The sequence below is a fragment of the Drosophila subobscura genome, chromosome J (genome assembly GCF_008121235.1).
Source record: "Drosophila subobscura isolate 14011-0131.10 chromosome J, UCBerk_Dsub_1.0, whole genome shotgun sequence".
NCBI classification, from domain to species: Eukaryota; Metazoa; Arthropoda; class Insecta; order Diptera; family Drosophilidae; genus Drosophila; species Drosophila subobscura.
In genome coordinates this window covers 9255822-9278782 of record NC_048532.1, presented here as the reverse complement: position 1 = coordinate 9278782, position 22961 = coordinate 9255822, and the positions used below count along the sequence as shown (strand labels likewise).

The 22961-nt window shown below is 41.6% G+C and overlaps 1 protein-coding gene across 4 annotated transcripts in view; it reads left to right on the top strand.

Moving 5' to 3' along the window:
* LOC117895875 (protein phosphatase 1 regulatory subunit 16A) overlaps positions 1-22961 on the top strand; it is a 43646-nt gene that overhangs the window by 13683 nt on the left and 7002 nt on the right. The window contains exons 1-2 of one of the 4 annotated variants that reach the window (XM_034803872.1): positions 3050-3257; positions 4350-4489. The exons of the other annotated variants lie outside the window; for them this stretch is intronic. The gene's annotated coding sequence lies outside the window, so the exon portion shown is untranslated. Of the gene's footprint in view, positions 1-3049; positions 3258-4349; positions 4490-22961 lie in introns of those variants that run through there. 4 annotated transcript variants of the gene reach the window in all.

The window sequence follows — 22961 nt, the reverse complement described above, 5'->3', positions numbered from 1 at the left end:
GCCCGCTTATCGGCAATCAAATAATTATAAAAGGTAAAACAGGCAGAAACACCCGCCACAAAATGCCAATACAAATTATAGAAATTGCTCTTTTTGGGAGAGAGAAAATGAGATAGGGAAACGAGTGTTATGGTTGGGAAGGAAGAAAGAACAGCTACGAGTTTGTTTAACAAAGTGGTTTTCAACACCCCATAAAAAACATTCGCTAAAATGAAGCAAAACACACACAGAGAATGAACCAAGAAATGGCAAAGTAAAAGGGCAAAAGGAAAAAGAGTAACAAAAGAGAAACAGCCAACAGCAAAAACCATGCCGATATCAGGCTGCGCTGCTCCGGCGAATTTCCCGTTGGTTCTGTACGTAAAAGTAACAAGTGCGATCACCATAGATATAACGACTAAGGGATACCCATTAATCAGGAAGTAAACATATAATCAAAAATACAATGACGAAGAGGTGGCCGAACTGCTCTGTTGTAGAAGATGGATATTTTTAGAGGCTCTTTTATACTTTATATAATGATTCAACATTGAGTTTCTAATCAAACAAATTTGTAGCATCACATTTTCTGAGAATTCACCTAAAGTCTGCTTTGATAACATTAAAGAAACATATCCTGATATCTGACACGTACACCACATCCCAGGGTATTAAAAAGCAAATAAATAACCGTAAAGTGAGTGAGTGAAAGAGAGAAAGAGAGAGTGGGGGGAGAGAGAAATGTAAACAATGCAAGCAAGACGCGCGATGCACAGCAGCAGAGCAGAGCAGAGCAGCATCAAGAACAAGCAGAACAAGGAAAAAGGCACAAAACAAATGCCAACTGAAGTTCAAGTTGAATTTTGTTCTGACGTGAATTCCGTCATTCGACCTCACTCGCGTGTACTTGTTTCTCTCGCTATGCGAAATATTTCACCAAATAAGTGCCAGACAAAGTGCTAAACTTTGAGAGGGTGGCATGGCAGACAAGAGGCGAGGAGGAGGGGAGTTATGTAACTACGGTCTGTCCTCTAATGAGCGAGGCGAGGTAAAAGAAGGAGATGACGCAGGTTATAATGAAGCTGTGGAGATGGTGAGGCGCTTTTATTTTGTCCGTCCGTCTTGTTGAGCGCCTGGATCTCAGAGACCATAAAAGCTAGAGCCACCAAATTTTGCATCCAGACTTCTGTATGCTCACACTGTTACAAGTGTATTTCAAAAATGAGCCACGCCCTCTTCCGCCCCCGAAAAAGGGCGAAAACCTCCCAAATCTACAATTTTAAAGATAAAAGAAAACTAAAATCCGATTGGATCATTATTATGGCCACAACGAAGAAATTAAGTTGCAGTGGCTAAACCCACCCTGTCCAGCAGCTTTTGTTGCTTTTACACATTCTCTCATTCACACTCTGCTTCGCGCAGTGGCAGAGGCCTCTTCCCCTGACACGTCTCTGACTCATCTTCTGCCGCGACTCTGCCGCTGCCTCTGCCCTGACTCTGCAGTGTGTGTCTCTAGGGGAGGGTGGCGAGCTAAAGGAGCGTGTTGGCGTGAGTAGTGTTGTTGATGTAGATGACAGATGAAGAGAAAATGTAAAATTTGACAAATAACCGCTAAGTTGCAGATGTAGTACTGAGTACCGGGTATAAGAGTTGTGACGCGGCTTAAGACGCGTCTCACAACGTTCCTCCTCGTTGGTTTTTGGTTCCTGAAGAAAGGGCTGTCGGAGGCTCCGTGGCTCCCATATACTATGAAAATATGATTTAAAGTGATTTAGCATTTTACGAAACCTTTATGTTTAAATATCATTTTACTTAAATGTACAACCTATAATACAGATTGTATATTTTAAATGTAATTACCCAAAGTCATTGAATGGCTAAGGCAATGCCTAAATATCTACTTAACCTTTATGATCCGAAGCTGATCGAAAAAATCCCCCAAGTATCCCAGCACATAGAAGGTACTCTGTATAAACAATGATGGAACCAATGGCAAATGGGCGGCAAAAAAATATATGTATGGGCGGGACGAGCAGGGCAAGTGAAATGGAGCAAATCTTTGTGCAAAATCTGCGGAATGAGGGGCGGGCAATTGATAAACCGGGCCAAGATAGAGAAGCGATAAAAGTGCCAGGGGAAAGGGGGAAGGAAGAACCCACCAAACCGACAGTTCCCTTCATCTCCCCTGTCTGAGACATAGCCTTCAATGGCGCAACGTTTCGGAAACAATTTGATGGCCATAAAAGTTGATGTGGCGGCGGCTGTCATAAAGGAGGCGACGGCATCAGCTCCAGGCGGGGCTCTACTTCAATGGGAGAAGGCAAAAGTTAGGTGAAAACTGCGCCACCAGCAGTCAAGATGCGGAAGCAAGATCCGGGAAGCACCAAGGAACCCGTAAGAACTTTGGTCGGGGGATTAGGCGGCGGGCGAAAACAAACAAATAAACATCGAGCAGCTGTTTGTGGCGCCGCCACAGAGAGACAGTGAGAGCGCTCGAGAGAACACCGCTAAAGAGAGCAAGCAATTGTGAGAGAGCATAACAACAGTCTAAAGCTCTCTGCCGGTTTGGGGCCAATGCAGGGTAGATTTATGTGGGGTGAGGACTTGCCACAAGGGTGAAATAAAACATCAAATATTTTTGTATTTTTTTAATCATTTTTCTTACATTTAAAGACCTTTTTTCAATATAGTTGCCCTACATGCGGCATGCCCAATATTCCGGGCATCCACTGTCACTTCATTCGGCTTTCAGTTCGTGACTCGCTCTCTCTCTTCCTTCCTGCCACGCACTCTCTCTCTCACTCTCTGTCTCTGGGTGTGCTCTCACCCACCTCCCACTTATCAAACGACACTCACTCATTCATGGCCAGACTGCTCCTGCTTCGCCCCTCCCCATTCCTTGCCACCATGTCTGCTGCGCCTATTGGCAGGGCGACGAAAGGGGAGTGGAGTACTTCGTGCCCTGCCACGAAGGGGAGAACGACTACGATGCGGCATTTTGGGCACGCTTTGGCGCTTGGCCATATTTCAAACGGTTTCTCGGTTTCGTTTGCGTCCGCCGTCTCTCAGTCGCAGTTCTGTGGCTGCAGCGGCAACACTCGCCACCCAGCAGCAGTTACCTTCGCACGCGGATACTTAATACGGGCTCCAGCAGTTTATTACGTATACGCTACCGTGCCGCGTGCTGCCGCCGCTATACGCCGTGTGCCGTGTGTCGCCCGCACGTTAAACGTTGTTTGTGTCACACGGAACGGCATTGCAAATGCGGAAATCAGAATGTAAATGAAAATGAAAATTATTTCAGAGCACAATGAGATAAGAACACAACCGTACGGAATACTCGAGCAAGAACTGGTCGAAATCAATGTGTCGATAAGGCGGCAAAAAACAGTTTGATCGAAAAGTGTGTGGCCCTCAAAAGCGTTGACAAAAAGTGTGCACCAAAGTAAACGGAAATTGTAATTTCGTTCGCTCTTTGCCTCTCTGCCCCCTCTCCCTTTTGCTATATTTGCCTCTTCACGTGATGTGTCGCACCGCATCGTATCGTATGGAGGCGTAAGATAAGCAACGGTATAAAAAAGGCGATAGATAGATTGTATGCATGATTGCTGCTAGTCAAGCCCGTATGACATTCGCTTAAGGGTACTAACGCACCCAATGTGGGACGAATAATTTTTGAATATGCAAATACTTCTCAGATAGAAATCCTCTGGAAAAATACAAGCTAACTTTTATAAAAAGTGTACAGCTGTAAAAGTTTTTCGTATTTTTCCTGCTTCTTAGAACCATCTCTAGACAATTCCTTCTTGCTTGACAGTTTTCACGGGTGGATTGGATTTCCTGGAAAAAAATTCCCCCTTAAAGTAAATAGAAAATGAAGTGGGAGGTGATGGGATTCTTCTCAGAAATCATCCACTTGCTAAACCATTACTTCTTGGTATAAGCGATTTTCAAGAGACTCTCTCAGACTGGTGAAAAAAGCTGAAAGCAGTTTTAAATTAAAAAGTGTTGGTAAATGTGTTCAAAAGTGTCTTCATTTGGTTTGTTGTACAACAGTTGACAACAAAGTCATCCGTTCAGTAAATGTCATACTGGTTTTAGATACTTCCATGTGGGCGGGAGGGTGTAAACGGGAAATTATTCGTCGTTTTCGATGGCATGCGATTCCGATGCGATGCGATTCGATTCCTACGTAAGAGTATGTAAGTGAGCGACGGGGCAGGAGGCAAGCACACAAACAAATAAACAAACTAACGAACAGAACAATAGATGTCCTCCTCCTCTCCCCACTCACATTCCATTCCATTCTGATATTTTCCCTTTTCGTTTTGTTCTCTTTCTCGTTTCCCTTTTTTGTTCGATTGCCGCAGAAAGTGCAATACAAATATTGGCACTGCAATACAACAATAAAATAATAAACTTTGAGCGTATTAATTGCAATCTTGTGATAGAGATTACTTAAGCGAAACACAAAGGAGCACCAAAACCAATTAAATAAACAAAAAAAGAGGTAAATGAAACTTTATATTCACAACAAATTAAGAAGCATAAACAATAAATATTTTAAATAAATAGGAAGCAATCGGCGAATTAGCATACAAATATTCATAAGCGAGAAATAAACAAATCAATAAAACTCACAGCTAAATACTAAATATACATTCGGAAATTATTTGAAAGTTATAAAAACAAATAAACCTAATTATGCACTAATATAAGGCACTTCTCTATCTGGAATTTATTTACTTTAGCAAGTTTACAAGGAAAAATTGCAATAAATTTGAATAAAAAAACATCTCCATCTAATTTTAAGCCCCAATTAAAATTCTGACATCTCCCTAAAAATTCAAATTTCAAATTTGACGCATGTCGCCAGATGTCCTGGTTTGAATTTCCACAGAATTTGAATTCCCACCTTCATCTTTGGTTTCTCCACTACATCTGACATTTTTGGCATTTGAAAGCCAATTATTTTGTCTATGAATCGGATAGGATGATAGAATGATGTCGATGACAGATTTGAGAATTTTCGCAAAAATATGAAATTACATGAATTCGAATTATTATTATTGCCATTAAATAAAGGCACTTTAATGGTTTTTGAGCCTTTAAGAATACAAATTTAGATGGCATTAAATTCATTTTACTTCTATAAGTACTGCCACTCCTCGTTCCTTGTTCCCCATGGACCAATCCAAATACAGACACTTTCTATTTTCAGAGTAATAAATTATTTTGCCTCTGGTACGAGGCATTAAAATCTCTACGGTTAACAAATTCCTTGGAAACTTTTAATTAAAATATTTATTTATAGTCCTAGTCCTGCCATTGAAATCCTTCTCAGCTTTAACCACAGGGAAAAGCAGAAACTTTAACAACTTTAATTTACGTTCTGGTAAAAGTTTTCTTCCATGTGGAATGCCAATCCATTCACAAACATATCCGAGTGCCAATAACAACTTGTGTCCTTTAGCCACCAAATTGGCCTCAATGAAAGTTCCAGTTTGGCAGCAAAGAAAAAATATCACGAAGAAGAACTTTTAGTGTGGGCGAAAGAATAAGGAGGAGTGGCTCATGTTTTGGGATTACTGAGGCTTTTAATACCCTCAAACGATCTGAAGGAGGAAAAAAATTGTGGCTTTGCCAGAACTTTGATGTGCTCTGCGAGTGGGTGCCGAGGCACTCGAGGGTCTCTCAATGGGTTTTTGTTGAATTCTACCATTAAACTTTAAAGACGTTAGCAAACTATGCACTAATTAGGTAAATTAATCAAAGAAAAAGATAAGATATATAAAATATTGCCTTATATTACACAGAGGACTAGTTACCTTTTTGATCTGAAAATTCTGGTTATACATTAACCTACTTTAACCTCTTGCCCTAAACTAAAAATATAAAACTGTTTGCTCTATTGAATTTCCTAATCCATAAATCCTGAACGATGTGACACATCTAATGAAAAAATCGAGTATACCTAAGAAGCAAAAAAGGAGCCACAAAAAAACAATAACAAGCAGCTGAAATAACTTTTTCAATTGGCTTTTGGTCTTACAAGATTTACAATAAATTTATGTGTGTAGATATGCATTTGTGTGTGTAGTAGTTATGTGTGTTACGTGGAAGTCCGAATCACTCATCCATTTATTCACAGCGTTATGTGCTGTGTGGATCATCGAGCTTATTTCCCTGGTTTCTCTTCTTTTTATATTTACGCCCTGCAATTTGTGCTGACAGGTTGCCATAAATTATGACATGCCACTTATTGATTATACCTCTTGAATCTTTCACTCTCTCTTTCTTCGTTAAATAACTTTCTTATCAATGAAATGGAAACTGAATTGAGTTCTCGTTTGTCCCGTCCTCTGCGCTTTAACTGGGCCTTTCCGCTGTTATGGCCATAATTTGTTCATTCAACCCGCTCTCGGCCAAATTGTATTTTCATTTCGTACTCTGCCACTGCCCAACCGGAAACGGTGGCCTTCCTCCGCTCTCTCTTTCTTTCACTTTATGCCAGCAGCATCCAGCCGTTTCCGTTTTCCGCTCTGTTGTGACATTTTTTGGCCGCTGGGGGAGCCGCAGTGGAAAACCATTGACGGGGTTTCTGGCTGCAATCGTTTTGCAATTTAGTAGCCGCACCGCAAAATGGCCAACTGTTTTTCGTAGCCGCCTAATCGGTTGCCAATTTGTTGCTTTTTTGGTCGCTGCGATTCCCCGCGCCCACAGCCTGTTCGGCAGGTTGTACGTTTGGCATTAAGTCCTTTAAGACTTTACTTTTGGGATTTACATAGATTTTGCCTCTGCCCTCTGCGCCCTGCAATGTACTTTACTTCCTGCTCTGTCGAATTATGCTAATTGTGGAGGCTGCTGCAGAAAGGATTTATTCAAAAAGGGAAATTTCACTTTAGCATTTCTTTCTTTTTCTGTTTTTCCAGTTTTTTACATTTCATAAGCAAATTTCTGTTCTTTAGAGTAATTTTCTGTTGGTTTTCGCTAATTAGAAGCGTGCCAGGCGTTGCTTTTGCCAAAATTTATGCAGATAATCCCAGCTTCAAAACATAAACAGAAATAGAAAGAGAATAAGCGTTGGAATAGGAAGCAGAACGAGCTGTGTATAAGGTATATAATCAGAGATAAATAGAAAGAAGCATGGGAGAAGGTTAGGCAAAAGAATGAGAAAACGTTTGAGAGAATTTAATGAGAGAAATGAGTCTCTGAGGCTTACTTGATGGAATGTGTCTTGTTTGAGGAATTACATACTATATCATGTAACTACCTTCCTTACCGTTCCTTCTTCAGTGACTCACAGAAATACTATTAAATGACACAAAGTAGTGACAGGCAGAGGCAGAGGCATAAGCTTATCCTCCTGTTGCTTGTTAGCAAGCATTTGTGCTATTTGATATGCTATTTAAGTGGCAGAGAGTGAGTGAACGGATTGGCTATGGAGCATAATACTTGGCATATCATTCAAGAAGCTTCTTGTTTTTCTTAGATTTATTTACGCAATGAAAATAGCATACCAAACAGTGTGTACCAATCATCAGAAGCACAAATACTGCTCTCTCTTTCTCACACACATTTTCTTCACACTCTTCTGTCTTTTCTACTCTTGAGAAGCAAATAGAGAGAGAGAGAGAAAACAGAAGCTGAGCTGAGCTTTAGATTTGTATTGGATCGTGTGTAGCATTCTGAAGCTTATCCACTTTATAGACTAAGCGGTGACTAAGCAGCACAGAGAAAAAGACAAAACGGACAGAAAATGCCAAGTGAAAAAAGCTAAAACCTGCGTTTGCATATTCATCCTTTGTTGAGCTTTGGATTTGTAATGGGGATCCCAATGAAAACATTCGACCTCTTCGGTGCCCTTTGTTTGTGTGTCTGTGTGTGGCAGACAACAAAAAAATGCCATCCGTGAGCATTTTTCCTACATTTTGCAGCATTTTGATGAGCAAATTTTCTTTATGCTCGGCTATCCACAGACTGAAATGAAAAATAAAACTCAAGGCTGAGACTTGTTGAAGAATATTAATGCTCCTGCAATAAACCGTAAAACCCCCGCTCATAAATCCAGCAATTTCCATAATATTCGCCTGATTAGTGGTGCCCCAGGGCTTTGTTGCCGCAACAAAATATCGATTTGGGCCAAACAATATTGGTTTCTTGACGATGCCCGACGATAGCCCTCTAGTAAGTGTTAATGCAGCTGCCTGTCTGGCTGTTCGGCTGTCTGATGTCTGCTGTCTGGCTGTCTTGCGGGTTATTAAAGTTAATCCAGCGCTTTGTTATTATTATTTGGGGGCTTCTTCAAGTTTCATGGTTGGGATCTGTGGGCGATGCATAAAATTGACAGCTCATTCAATGCGTTATCCGAGCTATCTCCGAGGGATGATCAATAAAGTCAGTCAATTGACAGGTCTCCCAGGTCCAGCCTTGCAAGCCCTCGGTAGCTGATTTTCCTTTCACGTATCCAGCGAAAGCAACTCAGAGATTATGAAAATATGTACGTACGTTCGTACATTTTTTACGATTCAACACAAAAATTGATTCAAAAAACTCATTCGTGTGTAAAAATGTCAAGAAAAAGTTGCGAAGAGAGACATTGGCTTAATGGATGTCGTTGCCGTTGCCGTTCCCGTTGCCGCTCTGCCGTTGCCATTCCCATTTCCCCTCCATTGCCATTTCCTCTACCCCGATGGCTTTGGGAAAATTCATCGCATGGAAAATCCATTTATCAAAAACGACGGACCATAAGAACAACCGCAAACGCATCGCACAATTTGACACAACAACAAAAACAAGAAGCAAATGATTTAAATTAATCCACTTAAGGCCACTTAAACCCCGTAGCTGGAGCCCAAAAATGTGTGCTATATATTCCATTCCCACGCAGGCACAGCGAATACAGCGAAACATCCAATATACTTCTAGTACTCGTCCTGTACAGCGTGCAATGTACAATGTTCTGTGGGGATAAGTGTAAAATGTCAAACGTTGCAAGTTGAGTGGACTTTTGTACAATGGAACAAAATGCCAATTGAGTGGGCGAGTGAATGCTAAAACAAAGGGAGAAATGATACGGCTTGTGGTTGCCAGTGGGTGCAGTTTCAATGGGCGTATCCGCACCTAAGTGGATCATAATCTAGGGAAATATTTAATAGTGAATCTTTGAGAGTTAAATGGTTTAGATTACTATTTTTTAACACGAATCAAACCATAAATTCAGTACATTTGGATGTTTCCAGGAATGATTTTATCAATGCATAAATATCCAGCATTGCCGAAAAGTTATTTATGCAGCCAATCAGTTGCACCAAGAGTAATTATGCTCCACAGATAAATGGATAATTTAAAAAAATGGCTACGCTTAAATCCCATTCCAAAAGGTTCAGCCAAACCGAAATGCTCCGCAATGACAGAAAATTTATTTCCCCCTGCGGAGACAGAGAGACCCCCTGTGACATATTGAAAAACGACAACGAAGGGAACGAAATATTTTTGCAATTTCAATATAAAGCCTGGAGGCATGGGCTAAAGGCAGCTAAGGACAATCGTGGGCGACGGCACGCCTTCAAATGTGGGTCAAACCGCACACACACACACACCAGACAGACACATACACGCAATTGTGTTTTGTGGGCGCCTCTCTTTCACGGGAGAGAGAGAGAGGGGTGCTGCGGAAGGTTGTTGTCAACGTAACGGACCCACAGGCCGACCCGACCCGCTTTTCTGCCCAAGGCGCCGCGGCAGAACAGAAGCGGCAATAAAAACAATCAAGTAGTCCCCGGTCGTCGCGTATAAGGCTGGACTTTTGCCTTCGTCTCCCCTTTCGGATGTCAACGGAGTGGATGTCAAGGGGTAGTAGCAGTGGTGGTGCTGGTGTCAATCCTGCGGTCGTCGCACCGCTCTGCGGGGCAACTTTTTTTCTTCTTCAGATTTTCCACTACTTTGTTTCTGTTTTGTTGCTGCTTGTTGTTATTGTTGTTTAACCGTTATGGTGGCGACATTTTATTGGTGCATCCTTGCAACTTTTATAGACCCATCGGCACATTCTTACACACCCCTCTATGGACCCCCCTCTCTCTCTCTCTGTCCCTACCGCTCTCTGTCTGGCATGTGTGTGAACGCCTACAGCATGAACCTGCCAGCGTCATGCATGTATGATGATATTTATGTGTACATGGAAGTGTGTGTGTGGGTGTGTGTGAGTGTTGTGTGTGCCTTTCACACACACTTTCACAAATTCGTTATTTACTGTTATTTTAGTGCATTGTACGTCACGGCGGAAGTGAAACAAGAAATGAAGGAAGTAGCAGCAGGGCTGAAAGTGGGTGGAAGGGATTGGGATTGTGTGCCAGGAAATGGGGAATTGGGTCTGGGATCCACCCTGCAGTACGTGCTTAAAATATACATTACGCACACGAAACCAACAACACATCTGTACACAAATATACATATGTAAGTGATCTAATTTGATTTAATATCCCGAAAACTCTTTTAAATTGTTGAAAAATGTTCAGCTAACGTTCAAAGAGAATATATGGGGATTTTTGGTAGTCCTTTCTGGGATGCACTCAAAGATAGCACCGACTCGCTCTCTCTGACTCCTTTCAGTCTTATAATTTAATCATAAATTGCACAAAAATGTTCTTAATCTGTAGAGTTTTGCATATTCCTGCTATGCATCGCACTAATGTCTCTTCCACAAATGTAAATTTAGTAGTTCCACAGCAATATATTGACAAAAATCCAATAAAAAACCTGAAAAAAAAAGACCAAAGAAAAATGTCTAAAAAAAAAGGAAGAAAAATAGCAGGAACGTTTTTCTTCGCCAATATCAGAAAAAAAACTTGCAAAAAAGAAAACACGAACACACATGGCTCTACCTCCATACCTCACTACCTCTAAAGTGGCATCCATATGCTGCTCCTTTCGTCGTTTCTTGGGCGCCATGTGCCTCACGATTTGTTCGGTGTACAACATTTTGTGCTCCACTTTTTTTTTGGTCAATACAAAGTAGAAAAAACTAGCAGGAAAAGTAGATTGGACTTGAGATTTTAATACCCTTACTTTTATAGGGATTTGGCAGAAAGATGCAGTAAAGCTTATAGAGTTCCATTCGACTAGGGTAGGAGATCTCTGTATTCCTTTTCCCTTCCTGTCATCAATGGAATAAATTTCAGTTAGAACTTACTGCAAACCTCTCATCAGAGCCATGATACCCCTCATTCTCTTAAGGTATAATAAAGAGCGAGCTCGTTAGAGCTAAATAGAAAGCAGAAGATAATCGAATGGGATTTTTTTTTGTTCCTCTACATACTCCTCCGGTGTGTGGGTTTGTGTGTGTTCGCATTGCATTAGATAAGTGAATTGATATATGAGAGATAAAAGAGGAAAATGCAGATAATTCGAATAGATAAAATGTGTGCGGCGTGCGTAGGTGTTGTGGCACTGCAAAAGGTACAGAAGGTACTCGAATAGAGTGATTGATGAACAATTACTAGGACGCTGTTGCCAGAGTAAATTTGGGATTCAAAGCTGTCTTAATATTTACACAAGCCTCTCTGCCGATAAATCAATTTAAATTATGCCAATTTCAAACACACTTCATCCGCAAATAGAGAGAGAGAATTTACATATTTGTGGAATTATGTTATTTAAACAGGCATGAAAATATACTCCACTTTTGGGCGGAAAACCGAATGGAAAATTGATGCCGATTTTAATGAACTTTTCCGAAACTAAATGCCAACAATCGATGGGAAAGCGGGCTATCAAATTCAGGCCCAGAGCGATTTCATTTTTGTTGAATATTACTTTCGGTTCGCCGGAGATGTCTGCCTGCGCCACACAAATAATGATGGCCCTGAAAATGCTGTGGCAGATTGCAGGGCGGTGGGAATTTTCACACAACAATTGACAATTTGACAGAAAATTATGGAAAAGCTGTAGGTAAGCAGAAATATGCAAAACAGGGGAAAATATGCAAGAAATTAAACTGTAATTAATGACTATTATTTGCAATTGGATAAAGATAAAGAGTGCAGCCTTAAAAATATTAAATATTTGGAAGTTCTTTAAAGGGAAGATTATAGAGAACGATGTCAGATTAATCCTGTATTGACTTTCCCGTACTTTACTTCGGAACTTCCCTTAAGCTTGCCCACAAGCCGTGTTCCCGGCAGGCAAACAAGCTGCCGGCAATCATCATCGACCGGAGCAGGAAGTACAGTTAACCGCAAAGACAGACATTGTCACACGGCACACGCACAGTCTTTGGTAATAACTGGACCTCTACTTGTATCCCTCTCCCAATTAGGTCGCATTTCCCTGCCGCCCTGGCTACGTGCCCCATGGTACGGGTTGTCGCCTCTGTCTGTCTCTCGCATCGGTGTTCGTTTTAAGCCCATATAAGCCGCTCTTAAACCCTTCTTCTGTGCGTAGCCTTTGCCATTTAATACAAATTTGCCCAGTTTCGTGTGACTCCGTGCTCCGTGCACCGCGTGTGTGTGTGTTTGTGTGTTTGTGTGTGTTCGAAGTACACTCTCAAAAGCCAATTACGTGCCTCAAAATGTAACCCAAGGAAGAAGGCAGCGGAGGAAACAGGAACACCGAATGGCAGGAGGCAGGCTGGAGCCAAAACTGGTCATAACATTTATAAGATCACGTGCTCAATTATTAAGCTACTAAATAAATAAAGAGCGGTCCACTGACACGTGCCGTTCACTGTCGAAATCAGCCTCCTCATCGCCTCCAGCTGCCGCTATTATGACATTTATGGGCCTGCCACACACACACACACACTTGCCCCAAACAAACGCACGCACAAATAAACGAAAATATCATTCAGTAGCCACATTACTCATACGCCACACTGGAGCGTTAAAACGTTCTGTGGTCTCCGCAGTTTAATTAATCACGTGGATAACTAATGGTGGGACACGCTGTAATTGTGGATGGATGGATGGATGGACGCTGAGTAGGAAGAGGAATCTCTGCAGGAAGCTTTTTATGGCTAATAAAGTTGGAAAATATTGTGAACTGAGGCAAATGCAGATAGAGACATATATGGCCAACAGTTGTTGGGAGCTTTCTGTTAAATCCAAAAAAGCAAAGGTGGTCTTTGTTTGGGCAATTACCTTTCCCCTCTCCCGTGGGAACTGGCGACCTCATTTATATATTGGCGGTGATAAAAATCGCGCAATTAGCTAGCGTTGATTTTTGCACACAGGACAAAGACCACCCATACACAAAGCCTGATGTGTGTGTCTGTGTGTGTGTATTTGTTATGCCGGTCTATGGAGAAGTAGAACAGAGGAGCGCACCCGCGTGCAGCACCCACCGCAGGGACCTGCAGCTCCTATCCGTGAGACTAATTTACGAGCACGGCGCAAAAATAATTTACTTTTTGCACGTTGCTGTGGAATGGGTAGAATGGGGTGGAGGGGGTTCGGATTAGGAGGGGACACTAGAGCGTTTAAACGAAGGTGCAAATTAAATCAACATGCATATCCGTTTGACACCGTTTCGCTATATGGCAAAAGCCCCCATAGGAGCCCCCTAATGCCCCATGGAGCGTAAGGGGCTCTACAAATGACCGAAATGGAAAAATAAAGAGAGGGAGAACGGTACAGTAACAGCCACAGAAATAGCAACAACACTGAGTGGGTAGGGGAAATGGAAAATGGAAAAACTTTCGGTCATGTGTGTGTCAGTGTTTGTGTTTGTGTGTGTGTTTTAACCTTGTTAAAAATCTGGGACGCATAGATATTTCACCTGACGAGCGGGGGTGGCGGGACAGCAAAGAGTTTTCATTTTTGGTGTCGTGGGGTGGGTTTGGGAGGCACAGCAACAACAACAAAAGCCGCAGAGAGGCAATCACCTGCACAACAAATAAAAGAAAAGTAGAAGCAGCAACAACACAAAAAGAGTAGAACAAAAGTTAGAGAATTTTCGGGTACAGGCCGGACAAAGAAGAAGGTGTCTTGGTCTCAGGGATCGACTGCACTCCAAAGTGGTTTCTGGTAGTCGTTGCAGAAGTTGTGGAGAGGGAGGGAGAAGTATTTTTCTTATATTTCTAAGTGACCAATTTTCTCTGTACTAACCAAAAAACATTCGCAAAAATGTTTAAAATATATTGTTCATATTTTCATCATATCTTCCATTGCCATCTGTCTAAAGTTATTACGATAAAATAATTATTACATCCAGAATGTATGTACAAAAGATGTTACCGGCTTGTATGGTTAAGTTTCTTACTGAAAACATTTTTTTCTTTTAATTTATCAAAGAACAGTTTATTTAAAATAATATTTTAGTTCACAAATCTGAGTAATGAGTACCTTATGGCCGAAATGAATAAAATGAATAATTTTAATGGCAACAAGAGAACTGCATTAAAGCTTATGGAGCGACAAAAGTACCATATGTATACATATTCGTAAATGTGGGAGAGAGTGCCGTGCGGAAGAGTGAAGAAAGTGCACTGCGGGGAGGATACGGTAACTATTAAAAATGCGACACCTGTCTGCGAATGGGTAGGATGTAATGTGCATACATACATACTTATGTATACATATGTTTGTATGTTTGTAATTGCGATGTGGGGACACATCCGTGTCAACCCCCAACAGGACAAGAATCCGTCATTCCGTGTGAGGAAGACACGTGAAAACCCTGAATAATGTCTTAAAATGGAAATGGATATGGAAATTTGTAGCTGATGATTTTCTTTTGAATTTCGTTGGTTCTGTTTAATGTACACTTAAAGTGTAAATAATTTAACAGCCTTGATGGTGTGACAGAAAATGGAATAACTATTAGTAGATTCATGAATAATGTATACTCGTAGATTTGTTATTTGTTGTTATTATATATTGATTGTACATTAATTAATTAAAGTTAATCTCTTTCATTATAGGTAAGATGATATAACAGGTGATTGAGCTATTTACATAAAATAAGAGGAGCATTATTAAGTTTTAAGGTAACTAAATAGCAAAATTAAACAAGTAAATGTATAAGAATATCCCACGTTCCATTCCATGTCCGAAAGCTCAGCAAAACCACATGCAATCTTAATCGAGAAGCTTTTAAAATAGTTAATAAACATTCCCCCACCCCATACAGCACACCCATTAAGAGCGTGAAAATAGTGCGAAGTGAAACCCATTTGTTGTTTGTGCATATGCTAAAAGTATTAACATAAAAACACTGAAAGGCAGGCAGGCGCTGATGAGGATACGAAACGCTTGACGGTCGCTTAAATAAAAGATTTTTTAATTAAAAATATTTCACCTGCAAGAGCAAAAGCCCAACAAAAAAAAAAAAATAAAAGCGAAAAGCAGCGGGCGGTGTCGACACAATTTTCCTCTTTGCGCTCACATAAATAAATGCAACCACGCACCAGAAACGGCAAAAGAACAGCAGCAGTAACAGCACGAACATTATGATTGGGAATATATCAAAGCTTTTAATACCCTAGGTATATGCATAGTTACGTTTTAAGAGTAGGAATATGATTGGAATATTTGGATTGTAGTCATAGATTGGGCAGAATTGATTGTTTTGATTTGAATTTGGTTTTATCATACTATTGGATTATCCATAGAAATACAATACTTACAATACGAATACAATTCAGAAAGAATTGTATTTCACAGCAATATTTCCTCTAGATTTTGCAAAGTATTAGAGGATTAGTTTAAATATGAAAATTTCACTTAATATAATATAATATAATCCTATTTAATGGCAATGGAAATTCCTTATTTATTTCGTAGCAAAATCTTTTCAATATCAAAATACCCTACCGTAAGGGGTATAAATAACTACAGCAACACCAACATAAAGAGCAATTTAACAACAAAGACACGTGCCAAATGGGCAAAGTTGGGGAGCGAGAAAAAAAGAGGCTGTTGAGTGCGAAGAAGAGGCAGGTGAGAGGATGAAAGCATCAGGGAAGCGGCGAAAGAAAGGGCAGTGCCAAGGGGAGTGTAGGAGTGTGAGTGAGGGTGTGAGGTGGGAAAGGGACATCTAGCAGTGGGTCAGCGAAATGAAAATAAGCCGCTGGCGTAAATATAAATAAATGAGCAGCAGGGGCCATAGGCGCCGGCAAGCCAAAAAGCGTGGCAGAGTTGGAGGCAGAGGCGGGGAGAGAGATGGAGGAGCAGCACAAACAGAGCTTGAGGGAGGGAGTAAGAGAGCAAGCGAGATACGTAAAATGCGCACTTAATGCTGGGACGGTGGGTGCGAAAGGGCGCGAATGACAAATAATTAAACCAATACGCAAACAATTGAGCTGAACTGTAGGTGGCGGTGGCGCCTTAAGGTCATCGAGAGCTCGTCATTGCGGTAAATACACAACAACAACAACAACAACAACATCAGCAGCCAGAAAAACAACAATGAAATAAACAAAAAAAAATGACGCATTTAATGTGAAGCGGAATAAGAAGAAAATTCAAGGGAAGAAGGGCAGGAAAAGGAAGGAAAAGGCAGCTGAAGGTGTTTGCCAAGGGGTAAAAAGAGCAGCGCTACAGTGAGAGAAAATAACATTAACAAGAACAATAAGAATAACATTAAGAAGAAGAATAACAAGAAGCTGAAAGTGTTTGCCAAGGGGTAAAAAGATCAACGTCACATAAAAAGAAGAAAATGTCACAGAAATATTCGAGTGTGTGGCAACGCATTGGAGTTTGGAGTCAATTATAAACACTTTTTGATTGAAAGCCAAAGCCACTTGTTGGGGAGTGTCAAGTTTTGGATAGCTAGAAAAGAGTTAAAGGATCAAATAAAACCAACACAATTCCAATAGGAACAACGAATAAACAACGAGTCAAGCAGCCATAAATTTGAGGAAATGTTATGCATTTTAAAGTGCATTTTCCCAAAACAAGAATCTCCTTTTGTGGGTTTCTTCAGATTTCCCTCAGTGTCACTTCCAGTACATCGTTAAGCTGTTGAAGAAAAATTACAAAAATGATGGCAGGCGAAGCTTAAACAAAAATGAAATGAATGAAATTGATGGAGAGGAGAGGGAAAGGAGAGCAGCAGTGGGATCAGAGCAAGGACATGCCACGTCATGCTGACAGGAGGCGTGTTCCTCTGGGCGGGGGCGTGTGGCTGGGTGGGTGGGTGTGATTGAGGGTTTCTCTACATGTGTCATCTGTGTGAACTTGATTGAGTAGAGGGAGGAACAAGAGCAAGAGCCAGAGCCAGAGCCAGAGCACACGACACAACGTCCACGACGACGTGCTAAATTTTGAGAGATGACCAAAGCTTCTGTTAAATTGCTCACGCCAGTTGGTCAACGAATCAGGGAGGAAAGCATGGGAGAAGGACCGGAATGAACACATCAGCAGTGGCAGTGGCAGTGGCTGTAGAAAACGGGATACACAGCACTGGCGCACTCCATGATAATCAGTTATGGACACTGTGTGTCTGTGTGTGTGTGGGGTCGTCTCTCATTGTGGGTGGAGTGCTCCAACTGTCGCTCTGTATGGAGCCAAAGTTTGTCCAGCAGCAGTTTCCTGATGGTAATGTTTACTCACTTATGCTTATGCATATTCGGTTGCAAATTATCTTTTTGCGCCCAGCAGGAAGCTCCAGTTGGAAAAGCACTCTCAGACGAGTTTCCTGCAGGGTGGGGTGTGGGGTGTGGGGTTGAGGGGCTTCCAGTTTTCGGAATACGATTAAAAAACTCTGCTATACAGCGGACCGTGCCCCCGCTCTCATAGTAAATGAAACTTTTGTTGAACAATTTGCATTGTTGCATTTATTACAAAAGAACTAAAGCGACTGATCTCTGGTCTTAAATTTATTGAAAATACTGGTAGACAGTAAGACTGTTTTGTATCCCATTTTGAGCGGTATTCAGTGTCCTTAACATTTATTTAATCACCCTCAGATCCTCTTTATGCTGCCAGAATCTGTCGGTTGCCAACAAACTCGTTTCGAACCTCATGTGGAAGTCGTCTCATTATTTTGTGCTTGTTTTGTTTTTGTTTTTTTGGCTCGTAAGCATTCCTCTGTAGCTTATCGTTAGCCACACTGCCAGGACGGTCCCAGGACATGGGCCATGTCCATTTGGCTCGTCTCCTTGGAGACCATGTTGGCAGGGACTGGGCCAGGGAGGAGTCCCAAAAAAATAGCCCAGAAACTGCCAACCAAAACGAACTTTAACTGGCACAAAATACTCGTACACCTGTGACCCCGTTTGTGGGGGTTCCAGGCAGAACGACGCGACGCGACGCAGCAGGCAATGCAGACAAATCAGCACTGAAATTTAATTTGCATGGGCCTTCTATTGCTCCATCCTTCCCAAAACGGGGCGTTGGACCGGCCAGGCCCCAGAGTTAACAAAGCGGAAACAACAACAAAGTTGGAAACCCAATTCGCATTTCCCCACTCTCTCCTCCGCCTGAGCTTCAGCTGTAGCTTCAGCTCCGACTCGAGACTTAGCTCTCACGTGCAATCGCTTTATTTGATTTTCATTTTTGGGGCCAACATACAACAGCAGTGGCAAGCAGCAACAGAAGGTAAAGCAGAAGGAGAAGCAGAAGCAACAGCAACAGTGGCAACAACGAAACCCAAAGGAGGTTGTGGAGGAGGAGGAGCAGTAGAGGCGGCAGTAACTATAATTTTCAGTGCCCTCGACTTGTGCTTATACAGCTGCGGTCAAGATAATAGCAGTGCTAATGGGTGCACAATTTGGAAACAAAAGCAAAGAGATTTACAGTGAGGAATGGTTTACCCGCTTCCTGGTCTTTGCCTAGATTAGAAGTCGTTTAAAATTGAAGGAAAACAATTAGTTAATAGGAGCAAAGAAAGTTTTATTTGCATATCTCTCATATAAGTAAACATGTAGCTTAGAGAAATTATCTACTCAAATATCCATCCCAAGTATATCCTGTGGTCGCACCTTTCCCCATTTCGTGTATTTGTGCAGCTGGCGAGCATTACTTTGAAGCAGAGACTCTTGCTTATTATTATGGCCGCAGCTGTAGAGATGTGGATGGTTTTGTGTGTTTGTGGCATAGTTTTTGGCCAGGCAGGGCCCTGGCAGTGCACTGGCTGTGAGGCCTAGTCAGTGGCAGAGATGCCATGGCCTCGCCATGGAACCACTTGGGCAACGGTTAAGGCAAACATCCTGCAATGCATCTTCCTCACGCTCTCTGCTCTTCTCGTCTCCTCGCTGCTCTGCAATGCAGCATCAAAATCTTATCCGCATCCGCATCCCTCAGCCACGGCCATGAAGGGGAACAAACCCCCTCGAAACGGGTGCTAATGCACTTGCACTCCGGTGGCAAGCACATAATTCGATGCCCTCGAGCACACATGAGAGCGGCGGCACCGACACTCGTAAGCCCCGCGCCACAAGTGGAGGACGTTCTGACACCCTCTTCATGAGGCTGCACTTCCCATGCCTCACCTTTGCTGCCCCTACAGTGGGTGCTAATTAAGTAGAACTAGAATTGCGAGACGCCTGAATGGCCATCAACTATGTGGGCAGGACAGGTAGGGCCAGGCCAGGGCAGGGCGTCTAATGAGCAGCGAAACGCGAAGCGGGAAAAGGGAAATTAAGTTTTTAATTGGAAATAAATATTGATAGGGGCATTTCAAGGGAAAAATGTACGTACTTCTGTTTGGCTTTTTTATTTGCACAATTTTCACTTGAATTATGTACATAAAATCTGCACAAAACGTAAAATTTGCATAATTAAATATTATTATCCAGTTTATTAATTAACATTTAAATTCTCAGTAGCGCGAATTTACGACAGGAAATGTTTAAATTGCAGTTAAATAAACATAAAATTCGTGTCCTGCTCGTGATTTCTTTATTAAATGAAATTTAAATATCTGTTTCGATGAAAAAAAGATATTTACCTATTTTAAATATTTGTCGAAGCTTAAAAAGTACTTAAAATATTTTGATTGTGTCGCAAAAATTCTGAAAATCAGAAATGCCCCTTCGAAATCCAGGAAAAGTCAAACACTCATTTATCTTTCCTAGGGGACAACCCCTATAATTTCTCTAATTTCATCAGCCTTTGCCCATAGCCAGGCATGACTGTAGTATTCAAGTAAAGCAAAGCCATATGGTTCCTAGATCTGGTCTCTCTAGGGCTGTTGCCTGGTGCTCTGGCGCTCATTAGAAGTGATGGCCGTTGTCCGTCGCTGAAGGAACCCCTGACTGACCCCTGACCCCTGCTTGCAGGACAGATGCCTCGAAGGTATCGTTGCTGTTGCTGCTGCTGCTGTTGCTGGTTGTGGCCGGCCCGGACTCATGTTGCACATGGCGTCCGTCGAGGGCCATTCATTTGTAGCCTCTGTGCTTTTCACCTCTGCACCTCTCAAGCATTCCTTACTATTTGCCATACCCTGTAGTCTCCCTCTCCTTCTCACTTGAGCTCTCTTGAGGTCGTCGTCACTTGCCTTGATGTTCGGGGAAGCGCACTTGGCTTACAGCTAAATGTAGTGTGCTGTGGGCTGGCTGGCTGGCTGGCTGGCTGGCTGGCAATTCTGCTGAGCTGGCGCTATCTTATCTACTATCGGTTAATGCCTGTCTTTGGGGCTGTAAATTATTTGCTGTTTGCGTTATTTTTTCTCTTTCTCTTCGCTTCGTTTCGTTTTTGTATTATTAAATAGTTGCATAAATATCCAACTTAACGCCAGGCGTGCAAAATTAATAACGGAGGGCTTAGGGCACGCACGAATCGGATGGGGCATGTCCTTTGACTGACCGCAGAGATAACACGCATACGTCTTGATGTACGGTCATGAGAGCGTGAAAGGAAACAGAAGTCTGACCTTCCGGCCCACCCCGTATTGTTACTGTTATGAAAGACATTGGTTATACAAGGGGTATGCTAGGGTATATTGTTTTTATTTCTAAACTAAACTTTCAACAAAAGATTTCCTTTATTTTCGTTCAGTTTTTTAGATCTACCCTCGCATTTTTCTCTCATTTTCTTCGGTAAACTTTCGTTTCCTTTCAATACCCATAAAATTCATAATGATTGGGTATTTCCTTGGTCTAAGGACTCAACTTTGAATGGTTTTTCATACTTGTTGTTCCCATCTGAAGCTGTTGTTATCGACAAATTTTGGGTCACAAAAACAGGATGGGGGACGGAAGGAAATTCCTTTTGTGTTTCCATCTCTGGCAAAACTCATAAATGAACATTTCCTTAATGGCTGTGCTGCCATTTCGATCCACTTGACTGCTGCAGTAGCAGCAATGGCAGCAGCATCGTCAAGGAAACCAAGACATGCATTGGATGCATCCTGAATCCGTTATGCAGTAACCGGATGCCAGAAAGTGTGCTGTTAGTCACAGGCCATAATCGATATTCGATTTAAATTGTTCTTTTAATGACTATTATGGCCTGCAATATGAAAGAAGATACGAAGGAGAAACACACGCACCATATTTCATGGCCGAAAAATGAGAGTAATTGGAAAATGGAAAATGCAATTTACCAGGAAATTGAGAGCTTATGCGGAGATTATTTATCAGCAGATGAAAGCCAAGGAGATGGTCATATGTTAGCTTATTCATTGCACAGGGAAAACAAGAAGCAACAATATGATTGATTGTTTAATTCAACAATAATCGAACTTTTTGCCTTTTCTCTTTTCGAGGGTAAATGATGCATAAAGAAATTTGTATTCATATTCACCACAAAAGCCAAATTATGCACAAAGTTAACATTTCGGGTTTATTGAGCGACTAAATATTGCAGCAGATAAATAATTGATTGATTATATCACAAAGAAAACAATATTCATTCCCATTATTTATGAAATTTTGCACGAGTAAGTATTTGGTAATTATTAAGAATTATGTAGTTGCATAATTCGAATGCCAAAAGCCTTGAACAAAATTTGCAATGAAAACAAATCAGCAAACATCACTGTAAATAAATATTGTAGGTAGATTTTGTAAATGTTACGTTTATTTGTTGTAGTTCTTAACTACTGAAACGTGATTGGGCATGCATTTCGGGTTGAAATTTATTGTGTGAGAGAATAATAGCTACATAAATACAGTAGAGTTCTTTGCATTGCCAACAACATTTTGTGCTTGTTTTAAGTGCTGTGGTTCCATCACATCCGCCCACTCCACACCCGTGCCATTCGAGGAAGTAATATTGGCTGAATTGATTTCCGTGCCTGGTTTCCGATTTTCTTGGGACTTCTGTTAGTGTTCTTGCCACCAGACTATTGCATGTATCGGGTTTGCTCTGGGTTTACTCTTTTCCGATTATTAGTTGTTTTTTATTTCCCATTTTTCATTTCCACGCCAACAAATAACTCATTGGTGTTTAAGAACCTTTTCTGCCATTGATCAGCATTTTGGTGCAGTCAATGCATTGGCATTCAGTAGAGGGAACGGAGACATGAATGATCATGTTCATTGCTGACGTCACAGTCGCTGTCGTTCTCGCAGCCTCTCTCTTTGCCAGCGTTGCTGCTGGTTTCATTTGAGTTAAAGCGCCGCTCTCGATTTTTGAGTGCGCACACACATGTACACATGAACATGCAAACCCACGCAAGCTTCTTTTCTTCGTTTCACGCTTCCCTCCCACTCGCACACACAATGCTGCAGTTCTTATCGCCTCTTGCGGTTCCCCTCTCTGAGCGAGGCTCTCAATAAAGCAAGCACACATTCTCTCTCTCACTGAATAGGCAAATGACATCAAGCTACAGCCAGCAAAGTAACGGTGATAAAAGCTTTGCAGAAGAAACGAAATAGTATGCACGGCAAACAGCAAACACTGACAATAATCTTATGATCAGAAACTGTGCTGGAAGATCTTTATTTTCTAGCCAACAAATTTTGTTGTTTTCTTGAACTCTACTCTGTTTTTCAGTGGTATCAATTATTCTACATATGTATATAGAACCCTCAAACCCTTTCTGGTGTCACAAATGCGACATGCGAGGTAGTCGGAGGTACATAATACAGATAAATAATT